We start from the raw sequence: 10593 nt of genomic DNA on the forward strand, positions 1-10593 counted from the left end.
AGAGGCCTGGGCTGGCCTTGGTGTGAGAAAAGCTTGGCTTCCTCCATCAATGGGGAAACCCAAGCCTCCTGCTCGTTCCGTGGCTGCAGCCATTTTTGTTGGAATTTATTTATCTTCTATAATTGAAATTTTTTAGCCTTGAGTGGAGGCCTGGTCTGGCCAGGGTGTGCGAAAAGCTTGGCTTCCTCCATTGCCGGGGAAACCCAAGTCTCCTGCTCGCTCTGTGGCCGCAGCCATCTTGGTTGGGTTAATTTGCATACTCGCTCCTGATTGTCTGTGGGCATGGCTTGTTGGTGTAGCAGAGTGATGATTAATTTGAATATTACTCTTTTATTAGATAGGATTCTTCCAAATACAAGGTATAGACATTGCAAATCAAATTCTGACCATTTTGTCACAAATTTGCTATCTTCTTGGAAATAAACACTGTATCTGAGACTCATTAGCAGTTATACATATCCCAAATACTATCACAGTCCTTTAATATTTGTATTAATTTTTAAAATATATTTTTATTGATTTGTGTCCTGACTGGGAATCTAACCATGACCTCCTGGTTCATAGGTGAACACTCAACCAATGAGCCACATCAGCTAGGCTGTATTTATTTTTATAGCCAAAAAAAGAACAAGATGTGCCCAGAGTGAGCAGAAGGAAGGATATAATAAAGATCAGAGCAGAAATAAATGACATAGAGACCAAAAAACAATACAAAAGGTCAATGAAACCAAGAGCTGGTTCTTTGAAAGGATAAACAAGATTGATGAACCTCTAGCTAGGCTCACCAAGAAGCAAATAGAGAGGACCCCTAAATAGATACTTTTTGAAAGAAGACATAAGGAAGGCCAAGAGACATATGAAAACATGCTCAAAGTCACTAATCATCCGAGAGATGCAAATCAAAATGACAATGCGATACCATCTCACCCCTGTCAGAATGGCTATCATCAACAAATCAACAATGACAAGTGCTGGTGGGGATGTGGAGAAAAAGGAACCCTTGTGCACTGCTTGTGGGAATTCAGACTGGTGTAGCCACTGTGGAGAACAGTATGGAGTTTCCTCAGAAAACTAAAAATGGAACTCCTATTTGACCCAGTGACCCCACTTCTAGGAATATATGCCAAAAAACTAGAAACACCAATCAGAAAGAATATATCCACCCCTATGTTCATAGCAGCACAATTCACCATAGCTAAGATTTGGAAACAGCCTAAGTGCCCATCAGCAGATGAGTGGATTAAAAAACTGTGGTACATCTACACAATGGAATACTACACTGTGGTAAAAAAGAAGGAATTCTTACCATTTGCAACAGCATGGATGGAACTGGAGAGCATTATGCTAAGTGAAATAAGCCAGTCAGAGAAAGATAAATATCACATGATCTCACTCATTTGTGGAATATAATCCTATCTAATAATAGGTGACCATACCTCCGACACACCCACAAGCCACACCCACAAGCCACGCCCACCATCCAATCAGAGCGGGTATGCAAATTAACCCAAACCAAGATGGCTACAGCCACAGAGAGCAAGGTTTCCTAGGTAAGAGAGGAAGCCAAGCTTTCCGCCTGCCCTTGCCAGGCCTAAGCCTCCACTCAAGCTACAAAGTTTCAATTATAGAAGGTAAAAAAATTCAAACAGAAATGGCGGCAGAATGGAGCTTGAGAGAGCAGGCCAGGGTTGCCACCAGCAACAGGGGAAGCAAAGCTTTCCGCACACCTTGGCGTAGCCCACCTGCTTAAGGCAACAAAGTTTCAATTATAACCCCAACACAAATGGCTGCTGGCCTCGGAGGAGCCCAAGGCTTGGCTCCACTCCAGGCTACAAAGTTTCAATTGTAGAAAGAAAATAAATTCCAGATACCAGGGCCTCCGCTGGGATTGCCAGGGGGCGTGGCCGGCCTGCAAACCACCACAGGCCCCTCGCTCAGGCCGCCCCACACCCCAAGGGAACCCCCACCTGATCTGGGATGCCCTTCAGGGCATACCAGCTGGCCCCCACTCCTGTACCAGGCCTCTATCTTATCTAATAAAACAGTAATATGCAGATTGATCATCACTGCAATACACAATATAACTGCCCCCATGTGGTCAAAGATCCTGTCCCCATGTGGACACAAGATGGCCACCACAAGATGGCCAGCAGGAGAGGGCAGTTGGGAGGCACCCGGCCTGCAAGGGAGGGCAGTTGAGAGGGACCAAGCCTGCAAGGGAGGGCAGTTGGAGGTGATCAACCCTGCAGGAGAGGGCAGTTAGGGGTGACCAGGCCGGCAGAGGAGGGAAGTTGGGGGCAAACAGGCTGGCAGCAGAGTGGTTAGGGGGTGATCAGGCTGTCAGGCAGAAGCAGTTAAGGGCAATCAGGAAGGCAGGCAGGCAAGCAGTTGGGAGCCAGCAGTCCTGGATTGTGAGAGGGATGTCCGACTACCCATTTAGGACATCCCTTGAGGGGTCCCATATTGGAGAGGGTACAGGCTGGGCTGAGGGACAACCCCCCTCCATGCACGAATTTCGTGCACCGGGCCTCTAGTTAACAAAATAAACCAATGAACAAAAACAGATCCAGTGACAGAGAAGCATCAATCAGACCATCAAACCTCAGAGGGAAGGTAGGGGAGGGTGGAGGTAAGGGGGAGAGATCAACCAAAGGACTTGTATTCATGCATATAAGCCTAACCAGTGGACACAGACACCAGGGGGGTGAAGGCATGAGTTGGGGGATGGGAGGTATTGGGGGGATAAGGACACATATGTAATACCTTAATCAATAAAGAAAAAAAGTTTAAAATAAAAAGAAAGAAAGCTGCTCCACAAAAAAAAAAAAAAAAAAAAAAAAAAAAAAAGAACAAGATGCAAGCTGCAAGTTTCTTGGAAAGGAAGTTGAGTCAACAGCTAGTCATTTCTCTTCTTTCTATTTCTTTCTCATGGAAATCTGTATAAGTGCATTTTTTTCTGCTCTAAATATGAAATCTGAAAATAAATTTATGACACTATTTCACAGATGACTAAAATCTATTGACTGTTGTTTCCTGTTCTCATTCATATTAATTTGGTTTTATTTTTGAAGTCCAGCTCTTTAGTTATTTAAAGGAATAAACCAAGTTCTGTGGGAGAGCAGAAGACAGGACCAATGTGTTGGTCTGTGAAGATTAGTGAAGAGTCCATGGAAGAGGTGACAATTAGAGCTGAATGTTGAACTCAATAATGAGTGTTTACATCATCTCTGGAATGGACAGACAGCCAAATACCTCTTCTGTGCTTCTGGAATGATGCAAAAGAACAACCTCCATTACAATTGCTTAATAACTGCTGTAGAAACCACTGTGTTGTGGTTTCACAGTTTTCATTCATTTAGATTAAATCCTTATTATTAGGTTGCCTTATGCTTTTAGTTGAGAAAAAAAATCGTGTTAAACATTAATATCCCTCTCACAGGATTAAAAATTCAATCAGATTTTAATTGATCCCAAATTAACCTCAACTAGGGTATCATCATTGTCAAGATTTTAATGTCCTTATTGCTGAGCTGAATGTTTATTACTGTCAGCAGTGAATAAATAATGCAAAAATGAATGGAATAAAATAGTGGGATGTGAATTTATATTTACTTGGGATGTGCATAATTTTACTGGTAAGTTTTATTTCAATTTTATATTTTATGACTTCTATTATAAAGTTACAGAAAATTCAGTCTTCTAGACATTCCTTCAATATTTACTCAATATTAATTTATTTAACAAATACCTATTGAATGATCTACTCCTTATCAGTTACTTTGTGTACTATGCTAGTTCTAGGAATGGAAAAATCCATTAAATGCATTTTCATGGAAATCTGCTTTGGCTATAAACTAATGATCTTCCATCATTTCAACCTGTGTGGTTTTTTTCTTTTAATTAGATCTGATGGTATTTAAGGACACATGTAAATTGAAAAAATATTATCTAGTGTCTCCTAGGATTATTAAAATTTTAGATGTTTCATGCAAAGCACCTAGTACTTTGCCCTGTGTGTTGTAAGTAAACACTTCGTGTTATTATTATTATCGTTGCTACTCCTACTTCTATTACTATTACTACTGTTACTACTACTACTAAACACGAGCTAAGTTGCATATCTAATGTTTGAATTTCATGGATCTGGATGCAGAATAATGAAACTCATATGAGAGTGTTGGCATACAAGATAATGCAAAAAATAGAGAATTTGAAGCAGTGATTTAAAAAAAATGTGCTACCAATTTTGCTACTAATTTAAATATAGTCTTAGAATTCCTTGGGTAATTTGGTAAAAAAAAATTTCAGCCAAACTAAATAAAATTTTTATCTTGTATGTGGTTTTGATCAATAGGATAGGAAGAAGTGGTCAATTTAATTAGTTACATCTGTTACTTGAGCAGACAGAATCTTTCTTATTCAAGACAAATTGTAAATATGAAGTCTTCTTCCATCACGGTTATTCTTTTAGTTAAAATGTTGACCAATCTATTACTAAATAAATTGGATTCTGTAGAAACCAATCAAAACCAGCTTTATTCTGTCTTATCACTGCATTCCTCCATGCTCAGTTGAGTCTCCTTGAAATATTTTGGGTTGATTCCAAACCCTTCCTCATCATCTTCAAATGTGAGCTAATTACGTTATGTTCTATTTATAGTAAAAAGTACAGTCCAACCTGACAATTAAACATTAAACCTCTCATTCAATTCAAACTATTCTTTCTCCCACAGCTCAATCTGAGAAATCTTGTGTTCCCCACCTTGGTCTTCCACTCTTCCTTCTCCATTCACTGTGTGGTCTCTGGGATCTGTGGGGGGTCAAATGAGAAGAGGAAATAGAAGTGAAAGATATAAAGGTATAGCTTGACTGCTAATTGTGCAATCTGGCAGGGGAGCAATTCTCCAAAGGTTGATGAGATCCTCCCACTGGGAACTCTGGCTTCAGTTCCCAGATCACTTTCTCCTAATACCTCCCACACCACCCCTGTTATTCCAGGTCCATTTTTTTTTTCTTTACAATTTGCATTAGAGTTTCAAGGCTATTCAGGGCCATGTTCCTTGATCAGAGTCTACATTTGATTTCAGGAAATAAACTTGTACTTCATCATTGGTGAGAGTGTGATACATTCTCTTTAATATTTCAACAAAGATCCAGCCTTTTATAATTAGCTTGCTTTTCAGACATGAGTCAGATTCCTAAATCTCTCAAATTTGAGAAGATACAGGAATTGGTACCAATATGGTTCTCTTGACATTCCCTTCCTCCTCTGTCCATATGTGCTTTCAAGGTGAGTGATGACTAAGTATTGTCTCATATATTTGGGTCATTTCTGAGGAAGTTATGCAAGAATGATCAAACAAATCTTTTTATTGTGAAAGGGTATTAACATCCTTTGTTCTCAGAGTTTTAGGACCTCAGCCAAGATGGAGACAGCAGGAATTGTCCCTTTTAACATTGGGATTTAGAGATTAATTTATTATATTTATCCCTTTGTTTGAATGTTCCTTTGAGGAGAAAGATTATGTCTTATGCAACATTCTAACTATTGTAACCAAGAGCATGGTGCCTTGCATATATTATGTTTTGAATAAATATTCACTAGCTAACTCTATGGCTAATAGTAGTTTTACCATTACTTTATTCTACCAAAATACAGCCAGGTAATTCTTCATTATTAGATTTAGTCTGGTGCGTGGCAGGAAAGAGGTAACATATTCAAAGGTTTGAGCTAAGGAGAGTTCAATGAAAGAACCAATTATAGTAGTGGGGCAGGGTTAAAGAAGCCAACAAGGTAAAGTCTTTGGGAACAACACCAGGGGGAAGCCATTGCTACCCTAAGTCTGAGGAAGCAAGAGGAGAGCATGACATTCCTAAAGCAAGAAGGAAGCTGACGGCGGGGAAGAGAGGTTGTCTAATGGGATCCAAGGTCATAGCAGAATACAGTCACTGTCACACCAGTGTCAAGGCAGGAAGGGAGCATGGGCACAGGCACAGGGTGATAAACACATCTTCATCTCCTCCCGTCCTCCAGGCTCCTGTCTGTACCTGCCATTGGTTGAATCCACCTGGAAGCCAGATGGCAAGGGGACCTGAGTGATGCCACTCTGGACAGAGAACAGAGAAAAAAATGATACAGATAATGGATCATGGAAGGAAGAGGGTGGCAGGGAAAAAGAGCGCATTATTATAGTTGCAAAAAATCAAACTAGTTTCTGTAAGCCATTGGAAATAATATTATATATATTCTTTCTTATATGTAAGAACATTGTATATTATCTATCACATGTTATTATATATAAGTACACATTTATATGTGTAATCTTTAATGAATTTAAAATATAAACACAAAATTATATATAGGGTATCCCCAAAAATGTATACATACACTTTGATTATAAAGGCAGTGTTTATTAAAATACATTTCATATTCAGAATTGAGCCATCAGATGTTAACATGTGTACACATTTTTGGGACACCCTATATTTTATAACTATGCTAATATTATGTTATATTATATTTAGTTAAATACTTGTTTGGTGGTATACTTTAGGTTCATTACAGAGTAAACACATTTGGGGGAACTAACCTGAAATCGAAACCTACCTTGATTTTTCTTTGTTTATTTATATGCTACCTTACTCCAAAAAAAAAGTTGAGACTATTCACATAGATTTGTATAACATAGTGAGGTGAAATCATATTATAACAAAGAAAAATAAGAATATAAATTCTGGAAAAATTAAAGCTAATTCACAAAATTTAGGCCATACATTTAAAGATTTCCTGCAGTTAGTTCCAAAAATATTTTTCTCATATAATATTTATTGAATACCTGCAATGTTTCTTAGATGCCCAAAAACAAGATTACAGAGAATGTATACCTTACTGAAAGGTGAAAAAAAAAGCAAATATTTAAGATAATTTCTGATTGAGATAAATGTTTTTGAAGAAAATAAAATAGGGTAATGGAATAAAGTGCCTGCAGGGCACTTGAAATATTGGGGACCAGCGTTGACATCATGTTTGCAATAAACAGAAATACCTGCCACAGTTTTAAGCTATTGAGTGGAATGTGGGGAGATAGGCTCCTTCAGATGACCTTTGTATCTCCCTGCTATCTGAAACCCCAAGGCTAGACCACATTTAAGTGAAGAGGTCTGACTTCCCAAAGCCCGTACCTCCACCAATAGTCTGGATTCTAAACAGTGAAGTGAAACAGTGCAGCCCTCACATCCCAGACTTTTCAAAACTCTCAAGAAATGTGTATGGCTCACATGTGTGGGCATATAACAAAAACTACCATTGCCTCCTGATCTGGGAGAAAGATCATCCCTGTTATGTCCCTAAGTGAAACCACCTAAGGTCTTCTATCAACTTGGCCAAGGCCTTAGCTGAGCCCTGTGCACAGAAGGTAACTGGTCATTCCCTCAGCTGGGGAGGAGGTCCAAAACCTTAGTTGTTGGGTACCTGATCCATGTAGTGGCAGGTCTTCTCACGGGGTAAGGTGAATGGGCATCCCAAGCCTGGGTTTAGGAGAAACTTCAAGACTTTGGTAGAGACACTCACTCTCTCCGGAGGATGGGGTGCAAAGTCCGTGGCCTGAGAGTCAGGTGATTCCAGAGAGAAAAGAAGACAAGGAGGAGAGGAAGATTCATATCCTTAGCTCCCACCAGGGATGTTTCCACAGAGTTGTCACAGAAGAGCCAAAATAGCAATGAGAGCATTAGTACAGACATCTTATTGTAGATAGGTCCTCGGGATAAAGTGGGATAAAGTAGGAAAGACCCATAATAGGCAGAGTTGAGACTGGATCCAGGCTTCTGGATCCTCTCCCATCACCTCTTTTCCTACCCCTGGACACAGCAGAACACACTGGCAAATAGTTAGGTACAGCCTTACCAGAGCTTACAAGGTGTCACTGAGGAGAAGGATGAGTGTTCTGTGCATCTTGATCAAAGACTGGTCCCTTTACAGTGCTCAGTATGGCTCCTCCCATGGACTGGGAGCCCTTGGGCCATGTTCTCAGTCTACTTCCTGGACCATTGCCTCACTGGGACATACCTGGGAGTATGTGTTCAGCATGTTCCAGTAAAATCCCAGGCAACTCCCAAGGGAAAACACCAAGAGCATTATTTCATCGGTAAGGAAACCTGGGGCTGGGGTGGGGAAGACTCTCAGGCCACGGGATGTGTCTTAAAAGCACAGGGATTCTGATACAGAAAACTAAGTTTCTGAACCTAAAGAGGATGGGACTCTGATATACATTGTCAGAGATTTTTCTAACCTACCGTATTTTCCGGCGTATAAGATCCCCGACTTTTGAGAAGATTTTTCCTGGGTTAAAAAGTCATCTTATACGCCGGAAAGTACGGTATTCTAGCATCACTGATCTCTAGTACCTAGCAGTTCCAGCACATAGTCCTTACTTTAAAATAATTTTTTTTTTGTTAAAATGTAATTGTTCAAATTCTGGTCCATCCCATCTAATGTTAACAGCAATCAAAAATGTGAAAACCTCCAGTTTTGAAGTCGGTTATGAAACTTAGGAAAGGACGCTGGAAAGTGAGGCCAGGTTAAAAGTGTAATTTGAAATAGTAAACAGCTGCTGTGGAGACCACAGTCCTCATCTTTCAAAATAAGGAGATGCACAGTGGGAGGCCCCACTCCAAGGCCATTGCTAGTATGTAAAAACCTACTGACCATGGCCTCTAAGGTAGACCTAATCTCCCTTGAATTCTCCAACCTCTGTTTAATCTCACAGTGCTTCCCTCCATTGCCATGGTACATTAAAAATGAGGATGAAGTGGATAGTCATATACTTATTCATTTTCTGGTATGATTGAGGAATCACATCCTAAAGAGAGCCTTGTGTGTGATCCCTAATGGGCTCATGTTCTCCATGCTTATGGTAAAGGTCAGCTGTAAAACTCATCACATTCTATTAGAATTGTTTTTCATACCTGTGTCAACCCAGAGAGGTGATCTCTTTGAGGCAGGGACCATGAGTCTGGTCCAATGTTTATACCCATTTGTCCTGAGACACTGTAGCTTCTGCCATGGAATGGTGCCAGAAGGCAGTTCCAGCATGTCATAATTGCAAGAGTTTCATCAAAAGGTTAATGGAACTTGGGGACTCAATAAAGGCTAAGTCACATATGTTATTGCCTGCTGGAATGGCTAAAGGCATTTCCCCAAACCTGAAAAGGATGCATTAAATTGATTGTTTGCTGCCAGACAGCTCAGGGCATCTTAATGTACATGTTCTTGCCTCCTACTGGCCAAACACCTGAACAGCCATAGGCTATTCTCCAATCTGACAATGCTTATGTATGAAACTCTACCCTTTGAAGTGTATATCTCCACCTTGCCTTAGGACAAATTGTGTTAATAAAAAGCAAGGGATCCTGAGACAAGGAGAAATTGGTTTCTTTAGCAGACTCCTCTGCCTCCCCCAATATGCCTTTCAAAATTATCTTTCGTCTCTGGACTCCTATTTAATCTACACACAGCCCTTCTCCAGATTCCAGAACTCTTCTAGATGCTCAATCAAGACCACCAGCGTTAAATGTTGCCCAACGTCCAGCATTAGAATGGTGCCACAGAAGGGTGTTAATCTGGTATCTCCAGGGTGGTTTGGAGGACTGATGTAAAGAGAGAAGCCAGGGCACATGCACAACCTTGTTCAGGTGGAAGTAATTGTTCCTGTGCTGAGGTGAGACAGAAGAGCCTTAGAAAAAAGCTGCAGCTGAACAAGTGCTCAGGGGCTGAGGGCTGAGAGAGGCTCTGACACCAGAGGAGATTTAGGGGTGGTGCCTGCAGAAGAGAAGAGTGTGGACCCAGGGCCTGGGTATTCCCTGTCCCCTGACACCTCTTTGGTGCTCTGCATCAACAGAGGTGATGCTCAGGATGCTGTTCAGTGGGAGTGGAGTTTCTATCCCAGATGCAGTATTCAGGAACTCTTTTCTGTCGGTTAAACCCTACAACATTTTGCAAAGTGGAAGCCAGTGGAGGGCTTAAGACCACAATTGCCCATGTGCTGGTAGGAGATGAAGTCAAATGAAATGTGGACACCAGAGATAGCCCTGACATAAAGGGTCCCTGTGCAAATACACATTGGTCAATTCCACCAGAGCCCCATTGTCTTGAGTCTCAAGAATGCCACATCCTTAGAGCCACATGGCTCCTCAGAGACAACCTATTCCCAACCTACACTGAGTGGCCAGATTATTATGATCTCTGAACGCATAATAATCTGGCCACTCAGTATCCTATCTAATAATAGACAAATATGCAAATTGACCATACCTCTGACATGCCCACAAGCCACGCCCACAAGCCACGCCCACCATCCAATCAGAGCAGGTATGCAAATTAACCCAAACCAAGATGGCTACAGCCACAGAGAGCAAGGTTTCCTAGGTAAGAGAGGAAGCCAAGCTTTCCGCCTGCCCTTGCCAGGCCTAAGCCTCCACTCAAGCTACAAAGTTTCAATTACAGAAAGTAAACAAATTCAAACAGAAATGGCGGCAGAATGGAGCTTGAGAGAGCAGGCCAGGGTTGCTGGCGGCAACAGGGGAAGCAAAGCTTTC

The 10593-nt window shown here is 41.1% G+C and overlaps 1 long non-coding RNA gene across 1 annotated transcript; it reads right to left on the reverse strand.

Annotated features, from left to right (window-relative positions):
* Positions 1-4704: 4704 nt before the first annotated feature.
* LOC129149670 (uncharacterized) lies at positions 4705-9043 on the reverse strand. Its single transcript, XR_008556526.1, has 3 exons — positions 8965-9043; positions 7472-7603; positions 4705-4810 (listed from the first exon to the last, which is right to left on the reverse strand). It is a non-coding gene; the product is annotated as an uncharacterized LOC129149670 (long non-coding RNA).
* Positions 9044-10593: the final 1550 nt, after the last annotated feature.

This window comes from Eptesicus fuscus, chromosome 7 (assembly GCF_027574615.1).
Source record: "Eptesicus fuscus isolate TK198812 chromosome 7, DD_ASM_mEF_20220401, whole genome shotgun sequence".
NCBI classification, from domain to species: Eukaryota; Metazoa; Chordata; class Mammalia; order Chiroptera; family Vespertilionidae; genus Eptesicus; species Eptesicus fuscus.